At 42.1% G+C, this 17,386-nt stretch overlaps 1 protein-coding gene across 3 annotated transcripts in view; it reads right to left on the bottom strand.

The window, feature by feature from the left end:
- The window catches only part of PDS5B (PDS5 cohesin associated factor B), a 94,503-nt gene extending 79,890 nt beyond the window's left edge, over positions 1-14,613 (bottom strand). For 2 of the 3 annotated variants that reach the window (XM_065730205.1, XM_065730206.1), the window contains exon 1: positions 14,479-14,612. The gene's annotated coding sequence lies outside the window, so the exon portion shown is untranslated. Of the gene's footprint in view, positions 1-14,478 lie in introns of all 3 variants that reach the window. The other variant, XM_065730207.1, reaches the window with a different exon arrangement.
- Positions 14,614-17,386: the final 2,773 nt, after the last annotated feature.

Below are 17,386 nucleotides of genomic sequence, written 5' to 3'. Positions count from 1 at the left end.
GAGAAGTGACAAAAGTGTTAGATGCTTACATAATATAAGTGCCACTATATTAAATCTATTACCATAATAAATCTTTTACTAAGGAGTTATAACTCTGCTATAAAAAGGAACTCCAAGCTGAATCCTGGTGTATACTTTTCATCTTCAAGTAAAATAGAAAACTTCAGCATTGATCTAAGTATGCTCATATAATTTCAGTTACATTCTCAGAGTTGTTGAAATACATCTACACGAATGCACTGCATTCTCTTTTAGAAATAAGTTACAGTGTTTACTTCTCTATTATTAAATGAAGATTCTAGTATTACTCACAGTGCTGACAAAATAGGTTCTGAGTTCTGCATGGCAAAGTGCTATACATAGTAAGGATTGATAGAGGAAGAATTTACAGAAACTACTAATTAATGTTCTTCTGGAATGACAAACCACATTGCAATACGGAAGTAATAACACACTCAACCAGGAAAGTGATATGAGAAGTACCAGGTTTATATGACAGATTAGTGGCAATCCTTTGACAGTCAATACTTAGATTATAATGCTTATTTAAGCTAGGAAGCACTGCATTTTTCAACCTTACATTAGGAAACAGTGTGAAGAGTGTTAAGTTTCCTTACCTAGCATTTACCTAGTGAGTCAATTATGAAAAGGTGTGCAGGGAATAACTACAAGAGGAAGTACTTTCAGTATGTACAGAGGATTTGGAAGATTCAAGAAAATAAGAAAAAATAAAAACATACAGACTCTGGTACCACGGCTTCTTTTAACGAGCATGCTGTAAACCTGCAAAGCATATGTACACAAGTGGCCACAGGTAACTCACCATTTTTGCAGGTAAGATTTTTCAAAAGCCATTAGATAAAGAAGCCTCACAGAGAATAGCACACGGTACTCCATACTGATTTACCTCAGCATACAGCTCTCTCCAGTGGTGCTGTGGACACCTGCAGCTTCCACAGGATACAAAAGCAAGCCAACGTGTAAATTTCAGCTTTAGAGATGCAATTAAAAGCAGAGGGTGTTGTTTTTCTGTTGTTGTTTGCTTGTGTTTTAAAGATCATTAGGAAAGCAGTATTTTTAGTGATATAAAGCAAGGTTTCAAAAGTTAAAAAAAGCAAAACAGCTTTCTCTTGTGGGATTTCAGCTTTCTCATGTTCTTACACAAGATGAAGTAGATGAACTGTAGGTATTATGATTACAATCCCTTATCTCTGGGCACGGTTGCAGGACAAGAAATGGTAAGGAGATATGAATTGGAAAACCACACCAAAGCACTCTGATAAAGTAATACCAAAAACAAAGCTAAACAAAGGAACAATATTTGTTCCATAGAGTGGAAAAGAACGTAGTCCAACAAAGTCTGCCAGTAAAACATACGTCTCCAATATATTTGTCAGTCAAATCTATGGGAAAACACTGAATCTCAGTGCATGCTAGGGGGTCGTATTATGCAAGCACACTGTATGAAAAGTTAAAAAAAAAAAAGAAAGAGTATAACAAGCAGACTCTGATCAGTTTCCTCTGTGCAACCTTTAATGCAAAGCAGGTGATGTTACTATGAAATAACTGTGCAATTACAAAAAAAAAAAAGTACAAAAAACCACAAAGTCCAATAAGCCACTCACATCAATTCTAACTTCAATTTGTTTGGACAAGAGTAAGGCAATTTTTACCTAACACATGCTACAAGCTTCCAGTCAGGTAGACATAAGTTATTTTGCTCTAGAAAAATACAATGCCTTAAAATAAAGGAAAAAAAGAATCCAAAGAGGCAAGATATCACTATACTCAGGAGAATGAAATCCTCACTTAAACAGCTTGGGCACAGAGGACCTTGTAGAAAGATAACTGTTCCTGTGGGTAAGAGATGTGGGAGAGAGGGAGAGAGAACAGGGGTAAATAAGTCTGAGAAATGGACAAAGATTTTGACAACAACCTTGACACTTTAACATTCAAATGATGAAATGCACTAAAGGTCACTGAAATACTATGAAGTTTTACTAAATGACTTTAACAAAGAAAGACTGCTAACACTTCTTGTCAAGTTTTGACAGTGTCCATTCATACACACTCATACATACATACCTTTAGACACCTCAGCTTCGACAAACTTGGAGTAAAGTAGGTGAAATAATCCATACAAAGGGTTTTTGGCTGACTGTTAAAAGGTTCAGTCATATCCAACAATGCATCCAACACAAAATAAACTCAAATATATCGCAAATCTGACAGTTGTCTAAAAAGCTGATTTCCCTGTCCTTTAAATAGAAATAGGAATTCAGGACAAGAGCACTTTTAATCATACCAAAGCATGTGACCAGGCTGTCAAGGCTCCATTCAGCCTGGCCTTGAATGCTTCCAGGGAGGGGGGATCCATAACCTCTCTGAACAACCTGTTCCAGTGTCTCACACCCTTGCAGTAAAGAATTTCTTCCTAATATTTACACTAAATCTACCCTCTTCCAGTTTAAAGCCACTTCCGTTCATCCCATCACTACATCCCCATCTAAAACGTCCCTTCCCAGCTTTCCCGTAGGCCCCCTTCAGGTACTGGAAGGCCACTATAAGCTCCACCCAGAGATAAAACCTACAAAATTGTCAGTATTATGTTCACGCCTTAATAATCTAAGCCTTGGGATGATTTGAATAGAATTTGGGAAAGAACATATTCAGAAAAGTACCTAGTGTCTACAGAAAGAGCCTGGTCTAAGCAAGATTAAGATGAAAGTTAATATATTGACTTGAGAAATCCTGCATCCTTATTGCTAGCATTATGACCGCAGTAAAAAAGATGAACTCACTCGTACAGAAGGCTCAAACTAATCAGCACTAAGCTGAAGTGAGAATGCCTGTGTAAGGTCCGCTTTTTAGAAATACTGATGAGACCTGAGAATAAAGTACAATAATTTAATTATTACAAAGGACACTGTGGGAGAATTATGCAAGATCACAAAGCTCACTCAAAACTATTTTATCTACCACTGGTGAAAAAAGACTCATTTCACACATACCTTATCTTGACACATAAGCTTTACTTGTAGATTGCTTTCTGTTGCTATATGCGTGCAACCTGCAAGCATCCATCTGAATACCAACTATCATTCCTTGCATCTAGCAGCTTAAGGTGTCACATCACTGATTCTGGACAGGAACAGTTATTATTGTAGTGGCTGTTGAGAGCAATATCTGAAGTAACTACGGAAATTAAAGCCACTTTGGTCACACAGAAGCTGCAGGTTTTTGGGTGGTTTTTTTGTTTGTTTGTTTTTGTTTTTTGGGGGGGGAGGGTAGAAATATATTGAAAATCAATGTCCACCTTGCAATTCACTTGGCATCTTTAGAGGAACACCTCTGACATGCCATACCTTTCTGGTGCTAAGAAATCTGACATACTGGAGCTTCAAATACTTCAGGACACATCTGCAATCCTGTTTTCATCCCTGGAAAAATGAGGAGATCAATCCAGCAAATTGTCAGCATCAACGGAGGCAATAATAAACATTCTGAAAATCAAGAGGCACTTCTCATGGTGAACCAACAGTATATGGACCTTTTGCAGAACAAGTAATTCTGCTTCTTTTCCACACCCTGAAACTATAACATTCTCCATGTACTCCAGAGGTCTTCCATATTAAGGAGAAGCAGTGAAATCTGTCCACGTGAGCTTCCTATGAACTAACACTGCATCTAAAATCATTGCTCTCTGTGGGAAAACTGGAACAAAATAAAAAATTTTGCCCTGCTGCTGAGAAAGCCACATGCACACATCTACATAACCAAAACTACACCATGTTTCATTTACTTCAGATGCAGTTTATTCACCAGCCTATACGTATATGACAACACTTAGGTTTGCCAAACAATATCATTGCATGCAATCACACAGAACAGATTCTGACAATGCTCAGAGATGACAAATGATTACATTTAGTAGAGGCAAACAGAAGAAATAAATTACAATTTTGAAAGGGCCAAACAGAAAACTGATGTAGTTTGACTTTAAGTTCAGCATCCTGATCATCAGCAAAATCCACACCAAAAACACAAAACAATTCAAATTTTTAGACTGTTTTTCTCTATTTGAATGCATGAAACATTTTCATCTTACTGAAAAATTTCAAATAATCACTTTTTTAAAATTCTAAGAAGTAATCACAGTCCTCAGGAAATAGGAGTTACACTCAAAGAGTGTTCAGTACGGAAATGAAGCCAGAGTAAGAGCCAAACAGAGATAGCTACTGTAACAAAGCAAAACAATGACTAAGTATCAAGATAATATAGAAATAGACTAAAGTCAGTTTCATACCCATTTTTTAAGAAAGGGCAGGTAAAACTTCATTCCCCTGGTAATACCTCTATTCAACCAGATGTCTGTGTTAAGACTTTTTCACTTTCAAACCAAAGCATTATACGGACACTATCTTAAAATCCATGAAACAGTGCAATATCCAAAGCACTCGAAATGAATTTAAAAATTAAGATGTGGTACACTATTAGATTAAGTTACAGTACTCCCTATCTTTTCTTGTAATAATGCAGAGTGGAAAAATACTGAGCAGGTGCACAACTTTGAGATCAGTATGATTTTTAAGTTTAGGATGTTCTGGAAGAAAATACAGGGATAAATGCAACTTAGAAACACATCATACCAGGCTCAGATAATTTGTTTGATCAGTCTGTCATAAAACATTCTGCATTTTTTCCTCACACTTAAAAACATTTATTATGAAAGCACTAAACTGAAAAGCACAGTTAATGTGGAGATTAATCAAGTTTTCTTCAGCAAAATACCAAAAGAAAAGATGAAAAAGACAAATATTTTTCAGTACAAGGACTGTATTTGGACTGCTAAAAGAATATATGCTGCAAACCTGAAAGAAAATCACTGTGAGGGAAAAAAATTTGGGAAGGTAAGCATAGAAAATCACTACAAGATTAGACGTCACTGCTATGGAATTGTATCAATATCCAACAAACTGCTACAAACTTTCTTGACATACTACATTCAACTACAGATAGCTATGATAATTAAAACAGGAGAAAGTGTCATAATTCTACTATATCACAAGAGTATAACTGAAGAGGAGTCAAAAAAGGAAAGAGATAAGCAGAAAACACTACTCATGTTGGAGGACTCCTCCCCCCCCCTCCAGTTCTTCATCACTGAAGAACTGACATCAAGCCTAAGCAAACTGGTATTTCACAATACCATTAATTTATAGACATTACTTTGGTACTGTTCTGCTTTAGTGGTGAAGATTCAGTAAGGCAAGAATGGCCTCCTTCCATTGGAAAGCAATGGGGGTGAGGTGTTTTCCTTTGACTCTATTTTCAAAACCCACTAACAAACCAGGCATAACAGCCTCATACTTTGCACTACCAAAATATATTACTTTATAAAGTTAACATTTTTACTATTTATACATAAGGGGGAAAAAGAAAACATGCAAAAGTGGCATAGGTGCTTCTGGGAAAATAAGGAGAATATGACACAAAGCAGGTAACTACAACACACACTAGGAACAAATTAAGTTTAATCACCACATTAACCCTTCAGAGGGAAAGCACTTGGTATCATTTTACCACTTAGTTGGCAAAAAATGCCTTATAGAGCCTCAACAATAATGTTGAGTACTTCCAAAAAAGTTAAGAACACCAGCACTCTACTACAGAAACAAGAAACGCTGCAGATGGACAACAAATACAAAACTGCTTTGGTAACAAGTCAGAACTTGTACATAAGTCTCTCCCCCATTCCTAACTTAGTAGGTAATGATTAATAATATAAATCGATCAATCAAAACGCTTAGCAGCCTAATACAGATGATTCAATCACAATTACTGAGGAACAAAGAAAAAGCCAAACAAAAACAGGAGCAGTATGATTTGAATTGTGAGACCCAACAGAACACACGGGTAGACTATGGCTGCTGAGCTAAGAAACACTGCATCCATTCCTAATCAATATCAATTACAAACATTTATATTGGGGCTGCATGATGAAATCTTAGTACCAGAACACCACTCAGTTGGTGTTTTATAAGTAGAAGTTGCCTACTCAGAGGGCCTGTATCAGTTCAGATTCTTCTTTCCCCAGATAACTATAACATTTGCTTTTCACAGAACTTTGACATGACAGCCAGCCACAGATTGAAAAACTAACTGCACCTCTGATGACTATGTAAGAACCCATAATTTTTAAATACCAACAAAAAAAGAACTACTTCTGCCAGGTGAACATACCAGAAAGATCTCCATAAAGAAAAAAAATCACCCTGAAAACTTCTGACACTTTAATCCACAAAATCTTTCTTTAACAACTCTGTTCAACCAACAAGTAACTTTCTTCATCAATAATCTGTTGAATCCTATAGTCTCTTTTGATACAGTTATTCATCCCTATGTAATTATACACTCCTAAGGCCTCATGTTTTCACATATTCATCCCCGAGCCATGTCCAGGCAGCTCTGGAAGACCCCCAGGGTCTCCACTCCACAGCCTCTGGGCAGCCTGTATCAGAGCACAGCACAGAAGCACTCCTTGTGTTCATAGGGAACCCCCTGTGATCCAGGTTGTGTCCACTGCCTCTTGTCCAGCTACTGGGCACCACTGACAGACCCTGGCTCCGGCCTCTTCACACTCTTGCTTCAGGAATCTATACTTGTTGATACATTTGAATCCTGGCTTTGGTACAAACAAATGCATGTATTATTACAGCTATTCCAGCCTTCTTCAGTGAAAGTACTTAAACTCTGTAGTTTCTGTTTTCCTTTTAAATTGATCTTCAGTATTTATTTATCCTCCGACTGGAGCTCATTTCATTCATATTTACTACACAGACTGTATAGCTTCCTTACAATAACCCATCCACAGAGGACACAAATCAACCCGGAATAGAAACGTGATGTAGGTCACTCCAAAAGTAACACCTCCTATATACTTCCATGGAAACTGCAACAGACACAGTGAGTACAGGAACGCTTTTTGATAGAGCAAAACCTCAGCAACAAAATACTACCTTTCAACATAGTCACCATCCTTACGCATTTTCACCCGCAATGAACAAAACCTGCAAGCTGTGCACACAAAAATCAGCACAAGAGGAGATGACCCACTCTTTCACAGATGCTATGATGGTGTTCCACATGGAAGACATGCCTCTACCTCATCCACACTTCCATATCAGATGCCATTCTGTCAGACTGCACACTGTTACACAGCAACAATATGTGACAGAATACAGGTGAGAAGGTTCAACCTCTACTGCCAAAACACCAACATCCGCCTCTGACGTCATAGGCCAATAACAAAATTAGGAGGCACTACTTTCAAAGCAGCCCTCGTACATCAGCACTGACACACACAAGCACACATACACAGGAGAAAAAAGAAACCTGCCACAACCTCCAAATACATAAAACACTCCCAACCATAACACACACATTATGTTCTGTAAACGGGAATAGTTAAGATAGATTAGTAGACTGCAGTAGATAACGCAACAGAAACTAATCTTCACGTTATAAAATGTTATTTTTTAATAACAAAATAATCTGCTTTTAAGACTTCATAAACAGATATAGCTGCTTACGCTGTCTTATGACTACAAACATCCAAGCAAGGTATGACAGCTCTGAGAGTTCCTGCTTATTTCTTCAGGTACATGAACTGTTCATGAGCACGTTCCACATTCCTGTCTCCCGCTTCCTCATTAATACTCTCAAGTTAGAAGGTTAACGTAGCCAGATCTTGACACTATCAAACGGTTCTGGTAAATCCTTCTGACAACTGAATCCATCACTAATCCACCTATCTGCTCACAGCCAGACATCACCATTTCTTTAAAAGAAAAAGCTGGAGTTGTCCACACCACACCCAGATTCTCAACTCGCAGACCGGCTGTGTTGTCTTTAAGACAGAAATACTAAAAAAAAAACCACCCTGTTTAGTATAGGAACACGTGAGTTATGGACACATATACCAACAAGTCATTTCAGACTAATGAAGTAAAAAAGTTCAGGAGTCACAGGGAAAGGCAAAAACAAAAAAAATAAAAAAGACAAGAACTACAGTTGATGGGAGGAAAACAAACACAAAAAATGCATTACAGTTTCAGAATCTTGAAGCTAGAAGAGAGCTGCCAAACAAGTTAAGAGAAAGTAGGATTTACTGGACAATGAAGTATTAATCAGAAGCCTGAATAGGTATCAGCACAAACTAGGCAAATGAGTTATGAGAGAGATCTCAACGGAAACATCAGCTACAGGTGAGGGGAATAAAATAAAGCAGATCCCAGGGGACTCAGCCTCTTCCAGGGGGTTCCAGAATGAAGTCGAATCATGCATGTTACATTGTTCTTCTGTCAATAACAAGTATTGCAAGAACACTCAGGAAAGCACTCATCTCATCACACAAAACGCTGGTTAACAGACAATAAAGCATTACTGTTAATAGCATTCCACTAATTTAATTAGTATGAGCTACACATAGCTAAAGGTCACAATCTAGTGACTCATAAGAACACATCCATATAGTAGATTTCTTCACTCAGTTGGTTTATAAAGGAATAATGGAAGCCTGGTGCTTGAACAACTTATATGGAAAGTAAGGTTTTAAGACTTAGAAAACAAGTGAATCAAGATTTCTGATACAGTATTAAAAAAAAATACATACAAAGGAGATGATTTACCTGATCCCTCACTATCTTCTTCCACTCAGTCAAAAGCAAAGAAGCTGTTCAATTTTTCTCCTTGTCATTTCATGCACCCCATAGTAGCATTTATTAAAACTGTACTCTGAAGATACTCAGTTTCCTACAGGGCTCCTGTATAGGACCAATCAATGTAACATTTGTGGGCAATATAAATTAACTCATTTTCACAATTCCTTAATGAAATTGGTATTTCTCCTTTTTTATAGATGACTAACCTGAGGAACAGAATGAACTTTCAGAGCTGTCCACTTTGCCTGTATAGTTTGAGGAACAGAATCCACAACTTTCAGAGTATGGCATATTGTCAAACAACATGAAACATGCTTCTGGTGAGGCATGCAGAACTATTCAGGGTCTACAGCTCATCTCCCAGGAAATCAAAACGCTACTAACGAGCACTACAGAAAAGTACAGTTTAAACAGACTTATTCAGGCTACACAACAAACTGATAGGAAGAAAGAATCCCACTGTTCCAAAACGATATTCAATACACTTCCCCATCAGCTCATTTCACATTTCCCAGCTTTCGAAAAATACGTCAGCCAACTCTAATATGCAGCTCAAATTCACAGAATGGTTTAGGTTGGATGGGACCTTTATGGTCATCAAGTTCCAGCCTCCTACTATAGGCAGGGACACCTCCCTGTAGACCAGGTTGCTCACAGCCCCATCCAGCCTGACCTTGAATGCCTCCAGGGAGGGGGTATTCACCTCTCTGGACAACCTGCTCCAGTGTCTCAGCACCTGCACAGTAAAGAATTTCTTCCTAATATCTAATCTAAATGTACAGTTTAAAACTATTTCCCCTCGTTCTGTCACTATAAGCCCTTCTAAGAAGTTCCTTCCCCAGCTTTCCTGAACATTCCTAAACATAACTAAATAAAAAAAAAAAAAAAATTCCTAAATATAACTAAAGATTAACGTAATGTGCTTAAAAGGACAAAATTAAAATTGTTCCTTGTGTTCTCAAAGCAAATTTGAATGTTGTTTATACTACATACAGAAACGCACTAAGGAGACAAAGTAGACAACGATACTAAGAAATAAAACATTGCAACTACTCATATGTTCACTGCATGAACAACCTGATGGAGAGTTTACTATAGGCAACATGTGTAACATGGAGAAGACATTCAAAATGTTTCAAGTTCTCAGAACACTCTCATTACCAACGAGCACAGAATATTCTATTTCAGAGAACTCTATATGCAGGGCAATCTCCATTCCTAATTCCCTCAGTTATGGATATGCTTCAGAGGACCACGGACTGCATAATCTAAGCTGAGCAGAGCAAAGGGAAACATCACTGTCTCTTCATATCTCTCTAAAAAACTCCCTCAGCATCTTCTAAAAGGTATGTAATTGGCTTATTCATCCTTTTCTCCACTTCCAAGAACCAGGAAAGCAAAACGTTACAGTCTTATTCTGACTAGTTCATACTCCCAACAGAAAGAAAATCCAACATGAACTTTATAATAAACTGTGAATGAGGTGCCCATGACTTGACTGTTACCCACAGACATTTGAAAAGCTGAGAGTGGCACACAGAAAGTCCACAGACATCGTCCGATACACCAGCTTTCACAAACTGATGCTACAAAAGCTACTGACTTTTTCCATCCACTCTGTTTCCATGTACAGGAAGCCATAACAAACTACATGCAATGTTTCATACCGAACTGTCAAACAAAGCTATCACCAGTATCACACCTAAAGGTATATAGCAGTGCGAGGCTGTTTATTTCCCCAACAGAAATTTTCATATTTTAAGTAGCTGAAGAATTTATTTTTCACAAATAACTGTTTTGGGTTTTTTTTTCCTCCTCCTAAGACTCTCAGAATCCAGCTTCTTGATGTTGAATTGACATCAATGTGGATACACCAGGGATGCCTCACAGATGACCAGAGGCTGCTTTGAAAGAAGCTGTGGACAAGGGATAGGTAAATTTACACAAAAGCTGGAAAATCTCACTCAATGGTCACTTTGAAAGCCATTAACAATTAGGCTTTAGCTGAACCTAGTGTCTCTTTAACAGAGCTACGAAATGCTGTTTAGGTGACAAAAGCAGTTAAGTCAATAACATTTTTTAACTGCTAACTTCATTTTATCTGTTAAAAAATATGGAAGTGAAGCATCTAATTTCAGCAGAAACAGCATCCAATTAAGTCAGAGAAAAAGTACAGAGTTAGGATTGTCTGGAACTGATCTCAGAAGAACAGGGTATAAATTAGCAAACCCCAGATGGGGTCCTGATCCCTGGTTGTGGTACTACCATATAAATGGTGACAGACACAAGATGATTAGTACAAACACATCCATCTGTTCCCAATGAGATATGGCTTTTTTTTCCCCCTTTTTAAATCATCTTTGGAAGCATATTAGTACTGAAAGTGTCATGAGCTGAAATAACAGAGCTGAATATCAGACAGTATAGAGCAAGGATAATGCTGCAGGAAGCCTTCCAGTGCTTGAGACAAGAAGCAAAAGGGTAAATTCCACTGATGGGGATCACGTAATGGGGTCCTAACCCTCAGAATCCACTCCAAGGACTATAAATTTCCCCATCCTTTAGAGAAAGTTGAAAAGCAGCATACGCAGAGAGAGACAGTAATAATCTATAAAAGTTTACTCTTCCACTCTTATCAAGAAGCAGTGTTAAAATACAAGTTGTGTTTCACTGAAATGTTTTGAGATGGACGTGTCACAGTAATTATTCACATTAATAGCACTGCATTACAGAATCTAAAGCATTCCAGGTTTTTGTTGTTGTCGTTTGTTTTGGTTTTTGTTTTTTAAATAAATCACTAATCTGCTCAAATGAAGTTTCTTTCCATTTACACACTGCCCTTCTGATGCATTTATATATCAGAACTTAGAATGAATAAAATAAATAATCTAGGAGACTATATTCAACTGAAGCTATCACCAATGGAAGAGGAATAGGTACTCTGCTTACATATGCACAGTTTCAACTTTCAGATGACAGCAAAGAAGTTTTGTTTTGGTTTTACTGTTTTGTTTAAAGCATACGTATCACAATCTTCAAAAGCTCGCACGTGATTCCTTCCAAGATCCATCAATGCTGTTCAACTAGTTCAGGGAACACTACAAAACACAGCCAACCCAACACTTCCCCCCCCCAGGACGGTGACACTCAGGTTTATTTTTTAAAAAAGCAGTGGTTTCCTCAGTTCTCCTTTACCAGGCAGTTCCACAACTGACCAAAAGCCTCAATATTTCCTCAGTCTTCCTGAGGATTCTTTCAGTTTGCGATATCAGTATTTCATGCTAAGAGTGAAAACACTGCTACCTCAGCAACTTGTTAGAAGTACGATACACTGTCCTACCACTCGTTTGTACCAGATACCAGGACTATCCCTTGGTTCTAATGAGGGAGACTGTCTGAAGGAAAGGAAAAAAGACTACGTAAAGAAAGCTCAAATACGTACATTCCTCTAAGCAACATTAAAGCAAAAGGAAATTCGAATGAAACTGGCAGGGAAAAATAATTAGTTCCATTTATATCATATTTTCCTTTATTTTCCATCCTCACATGCTTTTACCATTCAGCTCCATGTCTTCTCATTCATCCTCCCCTGCCACTCCCCCATGTTCAACAAGTAGCCTGGATCACCTCTTCCAAACACAAACTTCAATAAAAGCATTCATTTACTCCAACTCTACTAAGAGACTCCTAGAAATGCTCATACAAACTTCTGCTGTTCTGTATGAACATAAACTGTGCATCTGAAGAAAGAATGAGAGAGGAAAGAAAAGTATAATTTATGAACTTGATAAAGAGCAAGTTATCTCAAAAGAAAAAGCATCTCTTTTGATCCACAGGAGGTAACGCAGCTTCCTGCTCAAAGCCAAAATTGGACAATGCCCACGGTCATGTCCATATCTCATGACAATACCTTCCTGAATGCTAGCAGTAACTTTTTTTTTTTAGTATCTTTAATTACATCTTAATAACAATTTAGCTGACTTGCTCAATTTAAGACCATAAATAAGCCTGCTAGATACACTCCAAAGCCAGCAGTTACATGGTACACATTAAAATAATTCAGCAGCATACAAGTGCTACACACACACAACTTTTCATTTTAATTTACTTAGCTTTGCCACCAAAAACAACTAGCCTGCATAGGTAGAACGGAGAATGCAAGAAAAACATGGACAATAAATAATGCCTAAGAACTTAGAACAAAATGAAATCACCCTCTACATCACAGTGAAGTACAACCCTGCTTCAAACACAGACACAAGATGTCACACAAGTACCAAACTACTTCCTCCAGCAGCGCACGCTTTCACATGGAGGTGAAGCACACCCCTCAGTTAAACTATCATGAGCTGTCGATCACTCTCTGCTCTCTTTTAGGGTAATCTAAACAGAATAAATTGTGTGGCCTTCTGTCTTCTCACACAAGTACACAGCACCTAGAACACACCTATATGGCATTTAAGAGGGACCAAACAAAATTCCTATCGACGGAGAACAGAAGTATTCCTACAGTTTGAAAGGCGAAAAACCTGAAGGAATGCATGTCATCTTATCTCCTTCTCACAATGCGATCTGACAGCCGTTTTCAGCTATAAAGCCACTCGAATGTTAATCACCCCTTCTATTCCATTTCCCGCAAAGAGAAATCAATTACAGCCCAGCACCTACCCGTGGAGCACAAAACAAAGAGCAACACGAACATACTTGGGCAGTTGTGCTAAGGCAGGCAGCACCGCCTAGCCGGGCGACCGCGGCTCTCAGCGCTCGTGCAGGAAGGCAGCGAAAAGTCAGAAGGCTCGCCCAGCCAAACCCAGCTCCGGAGGAGCGGGTCCGCGGCAGTTCAGTTCCCCGGGATTGTTCACCATCATTAATTGTTGATTTGTTTTGAAGAAGAGAGAGTGATTTATTTGCAGCGAGATGAAGTTACAGACCTAGATTCCTGACCAGAGGCTCTCAACGTAAACAATGCACAACCTATAAATTAACCATTCTCCATCTGGCGATTCCGATGTAAAATTCATAGTTTTTCACTTCACAGGCAGCGCCAACCCCCTCCCACACACACTTCCCTCTCGACTGCTTTCTAACAGAGCTTGATGCAAAGGGGGAGGGAAAAGGAAGAAATTAAAAAAAAAAAAAGAAGAAAAAGAAAAAAAAAAATCAAACAGCCAGCATGAAAGAACCGGGCTGGCACGAGTAGGTACCCACCGAGCCGAGGTCCGCGCGGCTGAGCGGGGCGGCCACGGGGACCCAAAGGGCCGCGGGGGATCTCCGCACAGCCCCGGAGCAGCGGGCACAGCCCGGGCGGGTGGCGAGGGGCAGGGAGGGGACAGCCGGCCTCCCGCCGCCATCCCCCGCCGGGCCACCCGGGGCGGAGGTGGGGGGCACCGGAGGGTGACCCCGAGCCTCAGCGCACCCTGGCCAAGGTCACCACCCCTTTCTCCCCCCACCCAGTGGAGGGCCCCGCCGCGCCCCGGGGGGCCGGGGGGGGGGGAGAGGGAGGAGGGGGATAGAAAGGGGGCGGCAAATTTAATTCGCGACGGCGGCCACGGGGAAGGGGGAAGGGGGGAGGGGAGCCGCCCCGCGGAGGGCCGAGGGGGATGGGGGTGTTCGGGCACGGGGAACCCTCGCCCCGCTCCTCCTCGGGCGCTGCCCGCGAAGCGCGGTCCGAGCTGCCGTCCCCCGCCGCGAAGAAGGGAAAATGGAGCGGTGCACGGGGTGGGGGTGCGCGCGGCCGCCGAGTCGAGCTCCTTACCCCCGCCGCAACCGCCTCTCCTCGCTGGTCCCAGGCGGGTCCGCTCCGCGCTGCCGCCGCTCCGGGCTCGGAGAGGAGCTGCCGCCGTCTCCGCAGCCAATCGCCTCTAACCCCCTCCCCTTCCGCAGCTCGCCCCGGTCCCCCTGTCGGCTTCAAAATGGCGCCAACTTGTCTCCGGCTGCTCCAATGGAACCGCGGGGGAAGCGAGCGGGCTCAGAGCCGGGCAGCGGCGGGGCAGCAGCGCCCCCTGCCGGCCCCGAGCGGCCCCGGCCCCGTTCGGAAGCCCGGGACTCCCCAACGGCGGCCGGCACGGCGCTCGGGAACGCCGGCAAAAGGCGGGCGAGGGGCGTTTGGGAAACCGGCCGGGAACGGCACCCACGGGGGCACCGAGGGAAGGGATGGAGCCACGGCCCCAACGGAAAGAGCTCTGCTGTGATCGCCGTGTAATGTGAAAATTAGTGAAATAGGTATCTTCCACGGACTGTGTAAGAATTGGAGTAAAACCGTAAGCGGGTGAAGTCCCTTCGCTGTGGAGAAAGAGCAGAAAAAGCAGCGGCACCGCTCAGCGAACCCTTCGGTTTGGCTTCAGAGCACCGCAGGCGCCCCGACGGGAAAGCGTGAGCCCAACAGTGATACAGTTCTCCCCAATGCTACAGATGAAGTGCTGCGCTTATGAATGACGCGCGGGGAGAGGGCAGAAGCGCTGAAAGTGCTCGGATCCCAAAACCAGGACCGCTGTGCTCAGCAGAGCCACTGTGCCCGGGCTGGGGCAGCGCGGTACCGCTGATTGAGGACCGCTGCAGCTGACTCTAAGCGGTGTTCTGAGTCCTTCATTAAGCTCCCCGGAGCTTCTGGCCATGCCAGCGCACTGCTATCATCAGCTTGGCTTGCTTTCGTTCTCGTTTTAAGCTAACGTCCCCATCCCCGGACAGAGGCTGGGTCGGCCCTACCAGGACTTGCACAAACCAGGAAAGCTACATTTCCACGTGGCCGCTGAAGTCACGGAGGAGCGTGTCTGGCTATGAAAGCAGCCACCGTGCTGCCACGCTCCTGTCTGCAGACATTTGCGTTGTGGAGGGTGTTATAGCAGCATCTCACGCTCCAGCTCCCATCAGGACGTCTGGGGCTGAGTGCTCGGAGGCGTAACGCGCTCAGAAAAGCTTCTTTCCAGCCACGGTCTAGCCTCCCTCCCGACCCCTTTGGCATCCCTTCTTCCTTAGTTCTGCTTCTGGCAGAACCGGGACGCCGCCGCCAGCAGCGCGCTTCGCTCCGTCCGGCGCTCCGTCATCCCAGCGGCAGTACCGCTCTCAGCCCTCACGATGGCGCCCGTCCGACACCGCTCGCCCGCCGACTCTCAGCATCGTCCCGCCGCGCCCGGGGCCGGCCGGAGCGCAGGGAGCTGGCAGCGGCCGCTGCGCCGTCAGGAGGCGCCGCGAGGCCGCGCTACGGGTTCAGGAGGCAGCGCGATCACCGAGTCCAGCCGCCAGTCCACTCCACCGTGCCCACCGAGCAAGTCCCTGAGTGACACATCCACGCAGCTCTTGAACACCTCCAGGGACGGTGACGGCACCACCTCCACGGGCAGCCTGCACCACTGCAGCACTGCTCTTTCTGAGAAGAATCATTTCCTAGTATACAACCTGAAATGTCACATCTCGCAAGGATAACTGGCTCAGTGCTCAAGGGATGATGATGAAAATCCCAAAGTCCGTCCTTTAGAGCAGTATTCTTCTCACAACTGTCTGTAAAAACATGGTATGAAAACTGCAGGGTACAAGGGCCACTCCATGCCTTAGTTACAGAAAGATAAAGATGTCCTTCTGGGTCAGATCAGTAGCCCAACTTGTTCGTAACTTGGTAAGAGAGACACTGTGATCAGCAACATAACAATCCCAGAGAGAGGCTGATGCACTGCATTTCCAGTTCAATGGACCCTGCATTTTTCTCAAATACAGGGAACTTAAACGCACAATTTGAGATATTCCTGTTCCCCTGTATAAAACAAGAATAATAGCAAAAGGGATATTATATAGGGAGACTTGTCTAGTCTCTGTCCATCATGGACTCCTAGCATTCACAGTTGCTGCAATAGAGATGTTACATCTCTGTTTTGTACATGGATGGCATATACTCACTTATTCCCTTTAGAGCTTTTATATGGACCTGTTGTCTACCTTTATGTGCCTGCTGACCCTGCATATTTTCCAGCCTGCTTGGGCAGCAGATTCCCAAAGCTCACTGTGCACTGGGCTAAGAACTGTATTCTGCATTCACCTTAATGCAGAATACATGTATACCTTAATGTATAACTTTCCTCAACTGTAAAATCTGATCGTATCTCATAGCATTGTCTTATAACCCAAATCCAAGCTCCTTTGGGCCTTTCCTTTTTATTTATTTATTTATTTATTTATTATTGGTGTTTTGGTGTGAATAGGAATAGAAGCAACAACTGTCAGTGTAACATCACCATCAGAAGATTGACTAAACATTTTTACTGAGTCTCATACCTTACCACAGTAATACTGAGGCATCCACATATATGACTCTCTCTTGTATTTCTTGCCTTTAGGTCTCTCCATTGTTTTCACTCATTAACTTGAACAAGAGAACAGCATGAAGACATTCCAACTTAAAGGTATTTCTGAAGAGGTCGTGGGTGTCCTCACTCTGGAGACATTCAAGGCCAGACTGGATAGGGCTTTGAGTAATCTGGTCTACAGGGAGGTGTCCCTGCCTATAGCAGGGGGTTGGAACTACATGATCTTAAAGGTCCCTTCCAACCCAAACCATTCTTTATTATTATTACTATTATTTTTCAGAAGGGAGGGAGTTACTCCTGCTTCTGACAGCAAAAAGTTAACTGTTTTATCAACTTCCATAAATACAGATTGCTTCAGAGTAACTG

Source organism: Cyrtonyx montezumae, unplaced genomic scaffold, assembly GCF_038088225.1.
Source record: "Cyrtonyx montezumae isolate F1298 unplaced genomic scaffold, pur_monq_1.0 scaffold_12, whole genome shotgun sequence".
NCBI lineage: Eukaryota > Metazoa > Chordata > Aves > Galliformes > Odontophoridae > Cyrtonyx > Cyrtonyx montezumae.
The sequence above is the reverse complement of the archived record's forward strand: the minus strand, read 5'-3'. Positions and strand labels throughout refer to the sequence as shown.